The 18,590-nt window shown below is 58.8% G+C and overlaps 1 pseudogene; it reads right to left on the reverse strand.

Annotated features, from left to right (window-relative positions):
• Nucleotides 1-17,255: 17,255 nt before the first annotated feature.
• Nucleotides 17,256-18,515, reverse strand: LOC111542538 (annotated as a pseudogene).
• Nucleotides 18,516-18,590: the final 75 nt, after the last annotated feature.

Here is an 18,590-nt window from a genome sequence, read left to right on the forward strand (position 1 = left end):
CAGGCCAGCCAGGCACCTGGGGGTCAGGGTTGGAGGTCCCAGGCCAGCCAGGCGCCTGGGGGTCAGGGTTAGAGGAGCCAGGTCAACTAGACACCTGGGGGTCAGGGTTAAAGGGCCCAGGCCAACACAGGTACCTGCGGGGAGGGGCTAGCACCAAGAAGAAAGGCTTTAAGGATGGGCCAGGGGTCCAGGTGGGACTGAGGGCCAGAAATGGCCACAGAGGGGGCCTGGCTGAAGGGGGTGCCACCAATGGGCCCAGGAATGGGCTGGGTGAGCCCAGGAGGCAGGTGACCCGCGCACAGCGAGTGGGGTTGACCACAGGCTTAGGTGAGCCCCCGACTTCAAGGGACTGACCTCCCCAGGAGCCCTGCAGGGCGCACTGCTGAGTCTTAACGGCAGGACTCGTGCCTGGGCCTGGCCTCAAAACACCACCGTGCTACCCTCCCCTCCACCGTCTCTCTGCCACTCATCCTCCCATCTCATCTCAGACACAGCCATCCTTGCCTTCCAGAACCTCCTGCCCCCAGAACAGGGCTTGGACAAAGGGCAGGGCATTGTGGGAAGCACAGTCGGGGGGCTGGGCATGCACAGCTGCAGAGCCCCAAGGGTTAAACATGCAAGACTACACTTTGATCAAGACAAACGGGCCATTATGTGAAATGCTGGAGCAAGATGAATGTTGGCGCTGGGTGAGTAAGATCAATAAAAGTGATGTTTTATCAGGTAGAAATGACAACCTGGCTGATCGCAATTCGTTTTTAATACCACAAACCAATTGGGGACCAGGGGGCTTTAATTGTTCGTCCCCGGCCTGGCGAGGTTGCTGGGGGTTGGTGGGGAGTGGGGAAGAGGCAGCCGCACCGCTCAGCCATTGCAGGGTCACCGGGCACTGGAGCTGGCCCGATGCCCGTGCCGGGCAGGCCCCTCAATGGTCTCCTGAGTCTGTACCAGGCAGGGTGAGGAGGGAACTGCCTCTGGCCCCTGGGTGCAGGCTAAGAAAACAAGCAGAGGCAGCATCCCAGGGGAATAACTGAACGGCTCCCTGCCTCCCACCAAGCCCCTACCAGGAACCTGGGCCTCTCGGCCTCCATTCTCCCCCAACAGCCACCCCTCTCCTGCTCCCCAGGAGTCCCAGTGAGAAGCCAGAACCTCTCTCCTGTAAGAGCCAGAGGACCCGGCCTTGAGCTTCCCGTGCCCTCCCTGTCAGTGCAGCCTCTGTAACCCGCCTCAGGCTACCTGGAGCCACGACGGTGAGGACGCATCTGGGGAGCGAGCTTCCCAGGGACAGGCGGGTGGATTGTTCAAGGCCCAGCCACCACTCAGTGCCCACCTGGGACCACAGCACAGCTGCCGGGGGACCAGGCCTGCCCCTGTCTCAGGTGGGGAGCTGGGCCGGGCCATGGGTCAGTGGGGTGGAGGTGGGGACCCGGGGCCAGGCCTTTAGGTGCAGCCTGACTTTCCAGTAGCTCGGACCTCAGTGTCCTTGTCTGTGAAATACAGACCTTGGCCTCTTTCCCCACCCGTAAGACCAGGATGGGGCTCACAGGCGGCCCAAGGGATTTCTGGACAGAGGCACAGGCAGAGCCCAGTCGGCATGGTGGTCTCAGCCCCTTTCCCTTGGCCCCCAACCTCAACCCCCAGGCCTTGTGTCCCCACCTACACCCAAGGGAGGCTTGAGAGGCCCAGTTCAGGCAGAAAGAGGAGCAGGGCTGGCCTCCAAGCCTCCCCTCTGTCAGCGCCTCATCACAGAGATCAGGTCTGTGGTCGAGGCTCTCAGGCCACTTGCATCACTTCCGAAGGCCGGACACACTCCACTTCCGTTCAGCCCTGGACTCCTGAGGGCCTGAGCAAAGGCTTTCCCAGAGCAGGAAGCAGCAGCAGACCAAGAGCAGACACTAAGGCCGGGCGCGGCGGCTCACACCTGTAATCCCGGCACTTTGGGAGACTGAGGCAGGCAGATCACCTGAGGTCGGGAGTTCAAGACCAGCCTGACCAATATGGAGAAACCCCGTCTCTACTAAAAATACAAAATTAGCCAGGCGTGGTGGCACACGCCTGTAATCCCAGCTACTTGGGAGGCTGAGGCAAGAGAATCGCCTGAACCCAGGAGGCAGAGTTTGCAGTGAGCTGAGATCTCACCATTGCACTCCAGCCTGAGCAATAAGAGCGAAACTCTGTCTCAAAAAAAAAAGAAAGAAAGAAAGAAAAAGAAAAAAGCAGACACAGACAGCCGCCACTCGGAGCCTAGAGCAGGGTTTGCCATGAGCATGCCACATGGTCTTGGGCCTGATGTCGCCACAGAACTGAGAAAAGCATCTGTTTTCTTACATTCCACGTCCCCCTGGAGTCTTTTGCCCCTTTTCTTTGCTGAGATTGAGTTTTCAGGCAGGCTCTATCCTGTGCTTTAGAGTCAGCAGGGCCCACTCTGATGGGCGTTTCCTGTCTGTTTTTTGGAGGCTCCTGAGGCTGGCTGTACCCATTTACAGAAAGAAAAGGCAGGGGATTGACACAGCACCCTGGGCTTCCTGGGCCAACACATACTGTTCAGGAAAAATCTCCAGTCCTGTCTGCCTGGACAGAGAGGACAGCAGGGTCCCTCATGATACCCAGGGCTGGTGGGGAAACTCAACACCTCCAGCCTATCCCAAATATCCTAGAATCTGTCGTCCTGCCAGAAGAGGCCTGTGATGTCCCTGTCCCATCAAAGCAGGGGACAGTGCATGCTGGTTCTCAACCCCTGACGATGTGATCTGTTCTTGGCAAGGACACATCTTGTTTCCTTCTCAGACATCCATTCCTCTGTCCATCTGCCCATCCATCTGTCCATCATTTCAACAAGCATTAATACAAACTGAAGACCTACTGTGTGCCAGGCCCTGTGCCATGCGCCAGGATGCAGTGTTGAGAAGATTAAACAAAGCCCCCACCCTCAAGAAACTCGGAGCCCAGTAGGGAAGAAGGCCAGCACACAAAAGCCCTGGCACCTGGCACACCAGGAACTCCAAGAAGCCACATCGAAGGGTACAGGACGGGGCCTTTTCGCAGTGCAAAGCAGCTGCAAGCCAAGGAATCCGGCTTCAGGGCCCCAGGGAGAGGAGCAGTCTTGTTGCCCTTCCAGGAAGCTCAGCTCCTAGCAGAATGCACTTCTGGGGGCATCCACAGTTGCTTCCTTTAACTAGTTTAATCCGAAGACAAAAGTTGAGCTAAGGCAGCTTGCAGAGAAAGGCAGGACTAAGGGCTTGCTAGGTAGGACTCGTCTTCCACTGGCAACACCTCAGAAAACTGACTCAGAGAACAGTCTCTAGGCCTGGGCCCTGAGTCCCGGGACAGACTGGCTAGGAGGCCAGTGGGAACTCTGGTATCACTGAGACTGGGGCTGGGGTCTGAGACTTCACTGAGAAAAACTGTTCCAGATGGCAGTGGGGTGGGCTAAGCCAGAGGCCTCCCAGAGCCCCTCTCCCCTAAGGTTCCTCGCAGTCAGGAGCCTCAGGCTCTCAAACCCTTCCTGCGGTGATGGAATGGTCTAGAAACCTCCTCACAATTTGGTTTGCTGAGAGGGGAAAGTTAAAACCACCCTTTTTATTTGGGAGCCTTTGAACAAGTTTATGATCTTGCCCCTTGTCAGGAAATCTGTTTTCACTTATAAGAAACAGGCTGGCTCAGGGGCCGGCGGTGAGCAGACCAGTGAGGGAAGACTCCACACTGAGAGGCTAATTATATTTTTCACCACTGCCCCGGTTATTCTCCACTCTGGTCCTGGGCAAAGCACCCCTGGCCTGGTACTCCCTGAAGCCCCCACTATGGCCCGTCTTTTTGGGGGGTGGGGTTGGAAAGCCAATCTACAGCGAGGGTGCAGAAGGCCAGAGGTGATGTCGGGGGGCCCGGACAGGAAGGGGACAAGCACCCACTGACAAGGCAGGTCTGCACAGCCAGAGCCCAGGCAGCCTCTGCTCAGGGCTGCAAGCTCTGTGGGGCAGCCGGGAATTCTGAAGGATCAGCAGGCAAACGGTGCTGCCCCCAGACATGTGGGGCTCCGAAAAGCCAAAGCCCTCAGAGGGTGTCCAAGGCCACTGTCCCAGGGCCCTGGAAGCTGCTGGAAGAGCCTCCACTGAGGAGGGGCACAGACAGGCCATGCACGCACGTGGCTGCGAGGACAGCCATGCCACTCTCTGGTCACATGACCCAAGCCAGGCCAATCACAACACCTCTGCTTCCTCTGCCACTGTGATTGGCTTTGGGCCAGGCATGTGACCTAAGCTGAGCCAATCAGGGTTCAGCCCTGGGACCCAATGAGCGCACAGTTCTTCCTGTGACCTCCTGCAGGTAACCCACCACATTCTGTTCTCCCGGCGCTGGGCGGCCGAACCTGGGAGTGCAGATGGGGTTGCAGAACCCGCAGTGTCATTCACATTACTGGTGAAGAACAAGTACTTCGTAACATGAGCATGTTCCATGCAATAAGAGGGGTATACTTACACTAAAAATTATTCATTATCTGAAATTTAAATTAATCTGACGTCCTATTTATTTATTTAGAGACAGAGAGAGGGTTTCACTCTGTCACCCAGGCTGGGGTGCAGTGGTGGGATCTTGGCTCACTGCAGCCTCCACCTCCTGTGCTCAAGCCATCCTCCCACTTCAGCCTCCCAAGTAGCTGGGATTATAGGTACATGCCACCAAGCCCGGCTAATTTTTTTATTTTATTTTTTGTAGAGTTGGGTGGGGGAGGGTCTCGCTATGTTGCCCAGGCTGGCCTCGAACCCCCGGTTCAGCCTCCCAGAGTGCTGGTATTACAGGCGTGAGTCCCGCACCCAGCTTCTGTATTTTATTCATTAAATCTGGCAGCCTGTCTTCACAACTGCGGTTGACCTTGAAACCCAGCTGTCCAACATAAAGTGGGTCTCCTCAGCCCACCTGCCTGCACGCAGCTGCACCCAGCCATCCATCACTGGCAGAAAAAACCCATGCAGGCCCTGAAGGCTCAGGAAGCTGCTGTAGCCCACTCCTGCTACACTGACCCTCCCTCACCTCAAACTCATGGCCTCTGCAAAGCGCCATCACCTGCTGACTGAGGAGGCAGCAGCCTTGGTTTACAGACAATGCTCTGTAGGATGCCTGCCCCAGCCCCAAGTGGACGGCTGCACCCTCACAGCCCCACCTCGCAGGATACCCCTTCCAGGGTGCAGCACATTGAGTGGACGTCTCCATGTTCAAGGCCGAGGCCTACACAGGGTCCTGGGCAGTGCCTGGCCATCTGGCCAAACGTGAGGGACTTGGAAAAAACACATGGCAAACGAGTCGGGGACAGGAGTCGGGGGAGTTCGAGAAACAGGAGGATCCGCAGGCATTTGGGCTGTGCCTGGAGGCTGAGCACGTGCAGGGCCATGTGAGCCCACCAGAAGCCCCACTGCAGAAGAGTTCTTCAGGGTCAGGTGGGCACATGACCCACCAAGAGGTGCCCATCACCTCCCTCCCCCCAGCCAATCTGCAGCTCGCCCCACGGATTCGCAGTGTGCAGGGAGGAAGGTCAAGCACAGGCACTCCGTCTTGAAACTGCCGTCCCCGTGGCTGGTCTGGATTCGCACTGAGGAAGGCTCAATTGTAGAAGCCACAACGGACCTGAAATCCCAGCACAGTGCCATGCTTCACGGGCACCTGGCAGTGCTGTGGGGCACATTGACGACTTTGGTCCCTTCCGTTGTGGCATGGGCAGCAACTTGTCCTGATCAGGAATAGGTACTGCTCTGGATGAGGTCGTGCCATGGGCCTGGAGAACCTCTAGACCTGCTCAGGGAACCCCACCCCGCCCCTGCAACCAAGGAACTCATTTCCAGGCACAAGCACAGCCAGGAACTAAGTCACAGCCATTCCCCATCTCACCCTCTGTTCCTGGCATCTGCAACCCGGGAGCCACGCAGCCTGGTTGGTCTGAGGCAGGGCCCCGGGAGCCACGCAGCCTGGTTGGTCTGAGGCAGGGCACCCCACGAGCCAGCATAAGCTCCAGTCCTGGCTTCAGGAGGCAGGAGTTGGAGGAGGAGTTTCAGCCTCTCACTGTCACACTAGGTCCCTAAGCTCTGCCTCTGGTCCTGACTCAGAGCTGCACTGGTCTGCAGTGTGGCACCCACAGGGGACATCGTTACAGCCCAGGGATCTGGAGCCATTTCAGGTTCCATGGGCCGCAGGGTGAGTAGGAGAAAGAGGGTCCGTGGTTGCCATTCTGGCCTGCAGTTGAGCAAGGGGATGTGGGTGGAGCTGGGGACCTCAGAACATACCCGTACGACACACCAATGCACTGGTGGGAGACCTCTGCAACCCCAAGAGGGCAAGAGCCACAGGGGCTCAGACACCCCAGGAATAAAAGTTGGGTCTCCCCACCAGGGAAAGAAGCCCCCTGTGCAAGGCTCTGGCTGGAGACGAGGGCAACGGTGGTAAGGCCCGGAGTGAAGGCACTGCAGATACCCATGGCAGCTCGGGGCTCCCTCAGGAAAAGGAGGGCACCTTGACTTTCTCACCTGGGGCTGTGTGCTTTCTATTTTCTTTTCTCTTCTTCTTCCCCTTCTGTTGGGTGTCAGGTAGGTTGGCAGTGGGTAGTCCAGCATCCACTCCACAGCTGCAGACACCCGGCAGACCCTCACGAGAACTCAGGGAGGTGGACATCCCAGATAGCAGGCACAGCTGTCACCTGTGCAGCCACAGCTGAGTGGCCCGGCTCATCTCCTGGGGGGAAAGGGAGTGGTTTTTTTGACCATCAGATGGCTGCACGGTGCCCCTGGAGTCGTGGGAGTGGCTCAGGGGAAATGCGTGGCTCCCACGGGGGCTGAGTGTGGCCCCCGCTGCCATGTCTGCCCCAAGGCCTTCCTGCCACCTTCTGGTAACAGATGCCCCTGTTTCGTGCTGGAACTGCCCTCGCCTGACCCACGTGGTTCTGGTAGAGTTGTTACCCGACCCCCAGGCCTGGATGATCATATAGCCATGTCCCCTGGCCCAGGGAACCAAGCCCTTTCCTGGCATGAGCAAGGACCCTGCATTCCTACTGGGTAGCCACACTGGAAATGAGCTGGCCTGGCCCTGTCTGGGTCATGCCCCCATTCCCCTTGAAGAACAGGGAAACACGTGTTTGTAGTGGAGAAGCAGAGGCCAACACACAGAGAGAAAGAGCAAGGGACAGAAACGCGGAGACAAATGTAAAGACAGACAGAACCCTGATGACAGCTGGGTCCTCGGAGGCTCAGAGGCCCAGAGGCCCACGCTGCCCAGGCCATTCCGGCTGTAGCTTCCTTCTGTGCTGACGGCATTTGAGCTGATTGCATCAGTTAAAATCCTAAGGGTCTTGGTGCTGTCAGCTCCTGCCCTGCACAGAGTAGTGACGGATCTACCGCCCCTGGTGACAGTGCGTGCTCTGAGCATCTCCGGGTTCCCGGCGTCCCACAAACACTGTGGTGGCAGGTGGGGCCAACTGAGGCCTGACGAAGGGGGAAGGTAGCCCTCCCCCTTCTTTCTTTTTTTTTTTTTTTTTTTTTGATTGAGACGGAGTCTCGCTCTGTTGCCGGGGCTGCAGTGCAGTGGCCGGATCTCAGCTCACTGCAAGCTCCGCCTCCCGGGTTTACGCCATTCTCCTGCCTCAGCCTCCCGAGTAGCTGGGACTACAGGCGCCGCCACCTCGCCCGGCTAGATTTTTGTATTTTTTAGTAGAGACGGGGTTTCACCGTGTTAGCCAGGATGGTCTCCATCTCCTGACCTCGTGATCCGCCCGTCTCGGCCTCCCAAAGTGCTGGGATTACAGGCTTGAGCCACCGCGCCCGGCCGCCCTCCTTCTTGAGTACCCACAAGTACCCAACACAAAGACCTCCTCAAAAGACTGGACTGGATGCTCCTCCATCAGCAGGGTCTACCTCACTGATCCAGTATGAGTGACAGCCCAGCCACTCGGTCAGGGAGGTGAGCAGGGCCAGTGGCAGCACAAAACCCACATCCCAGGCTGGGCGTGGTGGCTTACGCCTGTAATCCCAGCACTTTGGAGGCCGAGGTGGGCAGATCACGAGGTCAGGGAATCAAGACCATCCTGGCTAACACAGTGAAACCCTGTCTCTACTAAAAATACAAAAAATTAGCCAGGCATGGTGGCGGGTGCCTGTAGTCCCAGCTACTTGGGAGGCTGAGGCAGGAGAATGGCGTGAACCCGGGAGGCGGAGCTTGCAGTGAGCTGAGATGGCGCCACTGCACTCCAGCCTGGGCAACAAAGCGAGACTCCGTCTCAAAAAAAAAAAAAAACCCACATCCCGTCCTGTTTCATACACGTGTGTGTGTGAATGCAGCCTTTGCGTCCGCATAGAAAATGCTCTGGACTGGGTGCAGTGGCTCATACCCATAATCCCAACACTTTTGGAGGCCAAGGCGGGAGGATCACACTCAGCTCTGGTGCTGGGGAGGACGCTATCCTTGAGCCCAAATGGGGACTGAGGCCAGGATAGAGGGCAGTGGCAGGTCCAGCCTCTTCTGTCATCAGTCTGGGTTTCTGCATGAGGCAGGAGGCTGCCAGTGCTGGGGGCAGGGGGCTACCAGTGTTGAGGGCACACCTGACCATCCAGAGCGTGGCCACCCCGTTGTGGGTCCCTGCCATGCCTGCTGTGCTCCAGGAAGATGGGAAGGGGTCTGTGGCCACACCTGTGTCCTGCTTAAGGTGGTGACGTCACAGCCTTGATCATCCAGGGACCCGGAGAGAAGGAGCATCTCGGGGAAGAGAGCAGTGGGGGCCTCATGGTCTGGAGCCCTCTCTCTACCGGATAGATGGAGGTTCTGGAAGGTTCCTAGCTGGGTCTGCTTCTCTTGGCCTGCCTCTTGCTGTGGGCCCTTGGGCAGGCCACTGGCCTTCCTGAGACCTGATTTCCTTGTCCGTGAAAATGACATGGAAAGAGACTGCAGCAGGATGGCTCATAGGAGATGCGGCTGAGCACTGGACCTGCTGGCGCCTCTTCTCCAGCATCAGCTCTTCCTTTCCAGTTACCAGGGGTGGGGGGAACTATATTGCCTAGTACCTGCCCCCGCTTTTTCCTCAGTAATGGAGCCCCCAGCTCATAACTGGGCACCTGGCCTTTAAGAGTGAAAATTACATTTCCCAGCGTGCCTTGCAACTAGATGCAGCCATGGGTCCGAGTGCTGGGTAACAAGGGTGAACAGCAATGACATGTGCAGAAGAAAGTATCCTTAAGCATAAGGTTGTACTCTTCTCCCTTCCTGCTAGTTGGAATGTAGGTGTGATGACTGGATCCTAAGCAGCTATTTTGGGTCATGAGAAAGAAGCCACAGTTGAGGATGGCAGAGCAACAAGACAGAGGAGCCTGGGTTCCTGATGATTAGAGGCTCCAGAGTGGCCCTGGAGGCCTTATGTAAAAGAATAAGGAGCAGCCCCCTTGCTTAAGTCACTACTAATTCTGTGGTATTTCTGTGGAGCCTGAATCGAATCCTGATGTCTGTGTTGGTTACCCTTCAGTCCACCCTCAGTCTCTTTGGCTCTCCTCTGTGACCAGCCCTGCCAGCCCACACCCAACATCCACTCTCCACTTCTCCCCACTCTCATTCTGCTGGGACCCCCCCTTTGAGACTCCCAGGGCCCCGTGTTCTCTGAGGTTGAGGTCCACTCTCAGCTTGATGTTGCTGCCAAGCCAGCCCCTCTCACAGCACAGAGCCCTCGCGCAGCCTGTAATTATGTATTTATTGTGGGTTTATTTGATTGCTGCCTCCCCAGGACTGTCACTAATGTGAGGGCAGGGCCCCTGCCTGGTATTCACATTATATCCTCAGCTCCTGGCTGGGGGTCTGGGTTCAAGCAGGTAACCAGTGAACGCTGGGCAGGTGAGTCTCGTCCTGGTGAGTGCCCATTCTGTGACCCACCACACTCCTCACCCCTTCCTCCCTGGCCCCAGCCACTCCTGTCCCTCTCTCTACCCTCCCCCAATGCCCAGAGTCCCCCTCCCGGCCCTTTTCTTCCACCCCATTGTCTTCTCTGCCCCCTTCCTGACCTTGCGTTGAGGCTGCAGGCCTCAGGGCCTTCCAGTGACCCACACTCAGCCATGTTTCATTTTCTGAACTCGGTTTCAAACATGAGGAAGGAATTGAGGCTGGCATTCCAGGAGCGCCACCAGAGCTTGCTGGTGGCTGTGTGGGGGGTAGCGCAGGCCCCCCAGTAAGTCTCCCATCCACGGGGACACTGGAAGGATGGAGAGGTGAAGTGTCTCCCCCACCCCACAAACGGCCTACGGGAAAGGACAGACAGTCCCCAGTGCTGACACCGTGTGGGGCAATCAGAACCCACCCACACTGCAGGTGGGAGCAGCGGGCAGGATAGCGGCTTGGAGAGCTGGTGGTGTCTGCTAACATCCACAAGAAGCCCCCACTGTCGGGCACTAGACACACACTGTTCATAAACTGTGGAGATGACCTAAATGTCTGTCAACAAGAGACTTGGTAGATAAAGCGCTACATCCATACAATGGACTACAACACACTACAGACTCCTGCAGTGACCCCGCGATGCAGCGAACACGGGGCAGCACTGTGCTGCGTGAAGGCGCCAGCCTCAGAGAGGAAGGCTGTGCAGTTCCGCTGGCGTGGACTAAGGATCAGGCGGAGCAGTCTCCGGGATGGGTGTCCGAGCGCTCCTGGGCTTGCATGCGAGGGGGCATGAGGGAGCCTCTGAGGGCTGGGAGTTCTCTGGACTGCGCTGGCAGTTGCATGGGTGTGTGCAAATGTGAAAGTCCAGTGATCCGCAGTTTAAGATTGTTGCACCCGGCTGGGCGCGGTGGCTCAAGCCTGTAATCACAGCACTTTGGGAGGCTGAGGAGGGCAGATCACAAGGTCAGGAGATCAAGACCATCCTGGCTAACATGGTGAAACCCTGTCTCTACTAAAAAATGCAAAAAAAAAATAACCAGGCGTGGTGGCAGGTGCCTGTAGTCCCAGCTACTCGGGAGGCTGAGGCAGGAGGATGGCATGAACCCAGGAGGTGGAGCTTGCAGTGAGCTGAGATTGCACCACTGCAGTCCAGCCTGGGTGACAGAGCGAGACTCCGTCTCAAAAAAAAAAAAAAAAAAAAAAAAAGATGCACCTACTTCATGTTTTTTTGTTCCTTTGTTTCTTTGTTTTTTTGAGACGGAGTCTCACTCAGGAGTGCAATGGCGTGATCTCGGCTCACTGCAAGCTCTGCCTCCCGGGTTCATGCCATTCTCCTGCCTCAGCCTCCCGAGTAGCTGGGACTACAGGTGCCCACCACCTTGCCCAGCTAATTTTTTGTATTTTTAGTAGAGACGGGGTTTCGCCATGTTGGCCAGGCTGGTCTTGAACTCCTGGCCTCCAGTGATCCGCCTGCCTTGGCCTCCCAAGGTGCTGGGATTACAGGCGTGAGTCACTGCGCCCGGCCCACATTTTTAATAAGAATATAAAGATGGAGGAGCCATGGTCTGAGAATGCAGAGTGTGACTCTGCAGGACGCTCTCATCCCTGTAACCACCAATTGCCGCCTGCCCAACAATGCAGCCCTTGTTCCTCCTCCTCTGTCCCCTGTTCAGGATAGCCTGGGCTCCCCTCCCTGAGGCTCAGGGCTCTGCACTGTCCCCAGGCCCAGTCCAGTGCTCCTGTACTCCAGCACCTCCTTCTGGTCCATTCTCTCCCCGACCCTGACAGGTGCCATCCTTCTTGCCCTCCCTGGCTTTGAGTCCGGGCTGTTCTGACAGCACCAAGGGCACCCGCACATCCTGAACCTCAAGCCAGACACTGTTTTCTAGAGACAGGCTTCTGAACCCTCCAGCCTCTCTACTCCTAAGAAAGATCCCAGGCTGGGTCTGGTGGCTTGCGCCTGTAATCCCAGCACATTGGGAGGCCAAAGCAGGCAGATCGCTTGAGCTCAGGAGTTTGAGAGTAGTCTGGGTAACAGAGCAAAACCCCATCTCTACAAAAAATACAGAAATTAGGCCGGGTGTGGTGGCTCACGCTTGTAATCCCAGCACTTTGGAAGGCTGAGGAGGGCAGATCACCTGAGGTCAGGAGTTCATGACCAACCTGGCCAACATGGTGAGACCCTGTCTCTACAAAAACTATAAAACTTAGCCAGGTGTGGTGGCGACACTTGTAGTCCCAGCCACTCGGGAGGCTGAGGCAGAAGAATCGCTTGAACCCAGGAGGGAGAGGTTGCGGTGATCTGAAATCGTGCCACTGGACTCCAACCTAGGTGACAGAGCAAGACTCTGTCTCAAAAATAAAATAAAATACAGAAATTAGCTGGGCATGGTGGTGTGCCTGTAGCCCCAGCTACTCGGTAGACTGAGATGGGAGGATCACTTGAGTCTGGGACGCAGAGGTTGCAGTGAGCCAAGATCACGCCACCCCACTCCAGCCTAACAGAGTAAGATCCTGTCTCAAAAAAATAATAACATCCCATCCACCAGCCCAGGACCCCCTTCCACATGGGAAACAGGCCCAGGGTTGGGGGGCACTTCTGGTTCCCAGCCATTAAATCCCAACTGTTTTATTTTATTTTATTTTTTGAGACAGGGACTCCCTCTGTTCCCCAGGCTGGAATGCAGTGGCACGGTCACGGCTCACTGCAGCTTCGACCTCCCTGGGCTCAAGCAATCCTCCTACCTTGGCCTCCCAAAGTGTTGGGATTACAGACATGAGCCACCACACCCAGCCCAGATCCCAGCTTTTGATGTCAGTGGAATCGGAGATGGCAGGCAGGGACATCTGTGTGCCAGCTGTGATTGATTAGCAGGGGCTGCCTGGAGAATGAGCTGAAGGCCTGAGGCCACCGCTGGGCTCCGTGGGAGAGAGTGGCTGATGGATTAGTGATGTCTGCCATGTGCGCTGCAGGAATGAGAGGCAGCCTCCACGTCCCTGAAAGAGGGCCATCCTCTCTCTAACCTCACAGCCCCCCACAGGCAGCTCACTCACTCCAGCCAAGCCCACCACCACCTCCTCAACTGCAACAAATGCTTGTAATGACAGCTCACGTATATTTATCAAGCCTGTAATTACCAAGACACTGTGCTGCACGTCACCTACATCCTCTCACCCTCCCAACAACCCTATCATCATCACCATACCACAGGCGGAGAAGCCAGGGACGGGGTGCCTCGCCCCGGCCTCCTGATGCCCGAGAGGCAGAGGCCCAGCTGTGCACAGCCACACTCCCCCGGACGCCACGTCCTTGATCCCCATGGTGGCACCTCCTTGCTCCCTGCTTTTCTTCAGCTTCTCCACCACTCCTACTCCTCCTTGCCCTTCAAAGCCACCTCAAGTGCCACCCCCTCTCTCGTCCTCATTATCCAAGAGTCCTTCCCCTGCTGAGCCTCTCAGAGGACCTGGGCCCGAGCCACCTTATCAGGAACTTGTGCATGGCTTCACTGTTGGCCACAGACGTCTCCAAGTCTGGACTACATCCTTTCTTCCTTGGGCTCCCTGCAGCTGAGCCCAACCTGGCAAAGAAAGGCTCCCCTGAGAAGGTTTGGTGAGTAAATAAATGTCCCCTGCCTCAGAGGGAAGCCCCGGCTTCAGGCCTCAGCCAGGCAGATTCATCGTCCTTCCAGATGCAGGCCCCATGAAGGGGCAACAGTGAACAGGATCAGTCCTTGCCTGGGGAATTAGGGTCCCAGCAGTGGCTTGTGACAGCTGCTAAGATCCACAAGCATCAGAGCATCTGGGAGGACCCCCAGGAAGAGGCGACTGAACAGCACCGTGCACGCGCACTGACACGGGGCATTCCTCGTCCACAGTCCTGCCTCGTTTTGTGACTCATCACTTACAGGATGGGAAGCCCTCCAGGGAAGTTCCCCTTGGCTCTGGGCTGGGTGGGTCCTAGTGGATCTGCAAGAGGCGGGGCCCAGCCTGGCCTTGCCCCATCTTAGGCTGCCTCTACATGGGCTACACATCCACGAAACAAAGCAAAACAGCAACATTTTCTACCATGCTTTTATTCACACTTCAAAAGGTGCTGGACACCTTCCCATTGCCCCACCCCAGCCCCCGCTCTGTGTCCCAGGAAGCTGACTGTAGGTCCAGGATCCATGGGGCCTCCTTGCTCCCTGGCCTCCAACCTAGTTCAACCAATGCGCAGCCCGCAGAGGAGCCAAGCAGGCAGGAGGGATGAGGTCAGTGTACAGCAGTGGCTCCTCCCTGCCGGGTCGCTGTGTCCCTCTCCAAGGGCACGGCTCCTGGAGACGGCCTCTCCTATGGCTGTAGCTGCCCTCCAGGTCTCAGGGGGTAACAGCTCCCCTTTGTTGCTGACCCTGGGTACTGCACAGCTCTCCTTTAATTCACATATTTTCCATTTATTCAACTCTCCTAAAATACCCTGTCTGAGGGTGCCATAAAAATGTAAGAGTGTGTCAATTGCCCATATCAAAAAACATGCTTGTACGTTTCACTTGGAGTAGTTTGGAGGGGAGACTAATGGAAACTGGGGGGAGGCGAGCCCCCAAGCCTCCGCTGGGGCCACCGCTGTGTCCCGAGGGCCCTGGAGTAGGAGGTGTCAATGACGGACTCAATCAATGAATGAATTGATCCCACCACCACCAGCTGCAGGCCCGCCTCTTCCTTCCACAGCCCACCTCGGCCTCCCAGTCTCGCCAGGTGGCACTGCCTTCGCTCCTGTTACCTAAGCGCCGCTCGCTTCACCTCCCGCGTGGGCAGGGGGCAGCCGCGACGCCGGCCCAGCGCCTCCGAGCCAGGAACCGCATATGTCCCGGCGATGGCCCCCAGGCCCGCGCGCCCGAAATCACGGCGCCGCTCGCAGGCGGCCTCGGGACGGCAGGGACGGCTGGAGGTGGCGCGGATCGCTTCCCCGAGGCGCGCAGCGCGCGACCGAACCACGCGCCCCGCCCGCTGCGGTCCGCGAACAGCCGCGCGCACCGCCCCACGTGGGGCCGCACGAGCTGGTGGTCCCCGCACCCGATTGGCCGCCGCACAGCCAATTAGAGAGCAGAGGAGGTAGCGGCCGTGCCGATTGGCCTCGGCGGGCCGGCCCGGGGGAGGGGGCGGGGCCCCTTTTGTTCTCTCCGCACCCCGGGGTTCGCGCGAATGCGAGCGCCCCCACCCCGGAGCCGGGGTCCGCGCTGGGGGTCTGGAGGGGGCGGGGGCGCGGCCCGACGCCCTACCCCCAGCTTGTTCACAGCCACCAGGGCCCAGAGCCTGAAGCGCTGGGACGAGCGCTTTCATCTCCGTCCCTCGGTTTCCCTCCCCTCGTCTTCTCCCTGTGTCCTGGGAGTTATGGAGAAGCGCAGCCCTTGGCAAATTAGCCTGGGACCTTCCTAAAACCTAAGCCAATGATAGACAGGCCTGATCTTGCCTGAGAGAGACCCCCAAGCCGGAGAGGCAGGTGTCCAGGTAACCCTAACCTGGGAGTTTTCAGGGTGAGCTTTCTCCTAATCACGGCTGGGGCGTCTTCGTCCAAGGTGGGGCTGGATGGGGGTGGGCAGAGGCCCCCACAGCCACAGCCTGGCCAGCTGTGCAAATGCTCTCTAAACTGTCCCCCTTTTCAGTCACTCAACCAACCAGTCAGTCCATAGCACGGGCCTCCCTCTGGGGTGGAAAGTGGTGGCCCCAGGGACCAGGGACCTTCACAGGGAGAGAGGGCTGTGATCCGGGCAGGGGTGTCAGGGGTTCAGCCTGGGTCTCCTGACCCCCAGGCCCACATCTTCCCTTAGACAACACCTGAGAGCATCTCCCAGCGCCACTGTGGCCACACACATCCCTGGGAGTAGGACGGGCCACCGCGCTGAAGCTGTGAACACAGGGCTCCCAATCTGTAGACGAGGGGCCTCTCCCCTGCAGGGGACAGGATCAGGACCCTGGGAGCCCCCAGTCCCCCCCCCCCAACACTTATTACCTGGAAAATCCCCCAAGCCCGGGTTGATGAAGAAGGTGGGACCCTGACAGTGGCCTGGGCCTGGGATGGCAGCTTGACCAAAACGGGGGTCATCTCCAAGGTCATCCTCCCAGACCTGGGAGTCTGAAAACATTAAACCCTTCAGAATGACACATTTGCATCAGATCACTGTTCAGAACACCGCTGGTGCCATTGACAGAGCAGTCCCTGGGCTGAAGTGGCTGCACTGCTCTGGTGAGCGGGGGCACCTGCGCGAGCTCCCAGACCCAGAGGCCTCCCCCAAATCCTGGTGTTAGTGGCCCATGGAAGGACTCCCAGACCCAGAGCCTTGGCAGGTGTCTGCAGCTCCCCAGGGGAGGGGTGCTGGGAGGCTGACATCTGTGGAGTGTTTTTACTGTTGAACAAATTGAATCAATTAAACAGGCCCCATCGGGGTGGCTGGGAGCAGTGAACAGGAGGGAAGAGGGAAGTGGAGCCAAGAGGACAGCCTGAGGGCGTCTGTCTCCCCAGTCGGGGTTCGGACAGCCTGAGGGCGTCTGTCTCCCCAGTCGGGGTTCAGACGCACCCTCTTTCCCTGGATGTTCCAGGGCAGGAGATCCCCGTGTTGACAAGAGGGAGGTGAGCTAGTGGAGGTGGAGTGGGAGGAAAGTCAGTGGGGACTGTCCCTGTTGTGTGCCCCTGAAAGCTCGCCAAGGCCTGTGTCTCCTACCCAGCCACCTCTGGGCTTCTCAACCCCCAGCCCTGTGACCCTTTGAGGCACCGGAGCTCCCAAGACACCCCAGCCTCCTTTCAAAGGCATTTTATTGCTTTCACAAGGAGGCCTCCGGAAGCTGGAAGTCTCCACCAGAGAAAGAGAGGAGGCTGCCCGGGGAGGCTGGAGGAGGCGGAGAGGAAAGAGGAAACACTATGGGCCCAGGGTCACCCACCTGGAGCGGAAGCCTCCCCCTTGGGCAGGCTGAGAATGACGCAGGCGCCGGCTGCTCTGCGACCCAGCTGACCGAGGGACAGCCCCTGCCCAGGAGCTCCAGCAGCTGCTGCAGCATCCCTCCTGCCCAAGCAAGGCCACAGGGCCACCCCTCTAATCCGCCCCCAGAGGCCCACTGCCTGCCTCTCCTCCAGCTGCTGCTCAGGGGAGTGAGGTTTCCTGAATGAGGCCACCGGCAGTGGGCGGCCAGCCCCTCTCAGCATGGCGCTTGCCCAGGGCCTGGGCTCCGTCACATGCCAGGACAGTGGTCACCATCACCCTGGACAGACCACCTCTGTCCCTTCATGTCAGGTGACCATTATTGGGCCCCCTGAGGCAGATGAGCGTCTCACCAGCAAGCTCCCCGGGAGGACAGCGTGGTCAGGGCCTGCCCATCCGCCAGCATTCTGGCCCCTAGGCCCACAGGCTGAGGGCACTGGCAGGCACCAGGACGGGCTGGTTTGGCCGGGGGACCTGCTTCTTGGGCAGCACCAGGAAACAGCCGGGGACCAGGGCTGGAAAGGGCGGAGACCCTCCCAGCGCCCACATCCATGGCGTGAGCCCTGCGTGGGTGCAGCCCCTTCCACAGCCCGAATTCCAGGCCCAGCTGCTGCAGGAGGGACCGCCAGCCAGGGGCGCAGGGCATAGGGTGGGGGAAGGCGTGGGCTCGCGCTCTTGGTTCTTGCTTGGATGGCGCGGGCTGAGGACCCCCACACCTGCGCTGCGGTGCAGAGGTGTTAGGATCCGAGGGGGCTGCCGGTCTGGGCCGGCGCGTTCAGGCCCCGGGCGGTGGGGTGGCCTCGGCGTGCGTGGCTCGGTGGTCTGCAGGCAGGCACGCGGTACTGTGAGAAGCGAACGTCCGTGACTTAGTCCACGGGACCGTTTCTGCATTTTCACCCCAACCTGAAGAGCTGCAGCGCAGCCGCGAGACCGGAAGTCGCTGCCAGGTAGGTCGGGACCGCGATCTGAACTCGCCTCGGCGGCCTCCCGCTCTAGCCGCCGGTTCGCAATCCTGGCGTGAACCGGGAGATCAACCTCCGGCGCCCGCCACAGGCGCCCTCCCGCGGGAACCAGCAGGCAGGAGCGGTGCGGGGGCGCCCTCCAGCGGCCGTGACCAGGATGGCGGCCGCCTGCCAGGCCTCAAGCGTGGCCGCGTGGGCAGCGCGCGCAGCAGGCAACTGAAAGCCAGGAGCTCCTCCTGGGTGGGCCTTGGGATCCCTTCGCATCCTGTGCGGCCGCCTCGTGGTGAGCGCCCCCGCCCCTCCCCGCAAGGCCGGTGTTCCCAGCTGGATGGGCAGGCACCTGAGCCCCGAAAGGAGGCCTGGCCAGAAGTAAGAGCGCTCTGGGTTCGGGGGGCGGGGGAGCACAAAGGCAGGAACTGGGGAGCATCAGGCCAGGAGATAGGGGAGAACCTAGGCAGGAACTGGGGGAGCAGCTAGGCAGGGGCTGAGGAGGAACAGGCCAGGACCTGGGGGAACATCCCGGCCAGGAGCCAGGGGAGCAACCAGGCAGGAACTGGGGAGCATCAGGGCAGGAGCTGGGGGAGCATCGATGCAGGAGCTGTGTCGCGTGTTATCCCCGTCACCTGGAGTTGTGCGTCCTGGGAGGAGCACAGCATTTCAGGGCCCTCTCTGTACTGGAGCCGCCTCTGTGTGTCCATTCCGAAGGAGCCATCCTTCCCTCGCAACTCTCCCAGTGGGATTGAGAACTGTTAGGCACACACCTGGTGAAGCATTGCTGCCCTTTCCC

Source organism: Piliocolobus tephrosceles, chromosome 16, assembly GCF_002776525.5.
Source record: "Piliocolobus tephrosceles isolate RC106 chromosome 16, ASM277652v3, whole genome shotgun sequence".
NCBI classification, from domain to species: Eukaryota; Metazoa; Chordata; class Mammalia; order Primates; family Cercopithecidae; genus Piliocolobus; species Piliocolobus tephrosceles.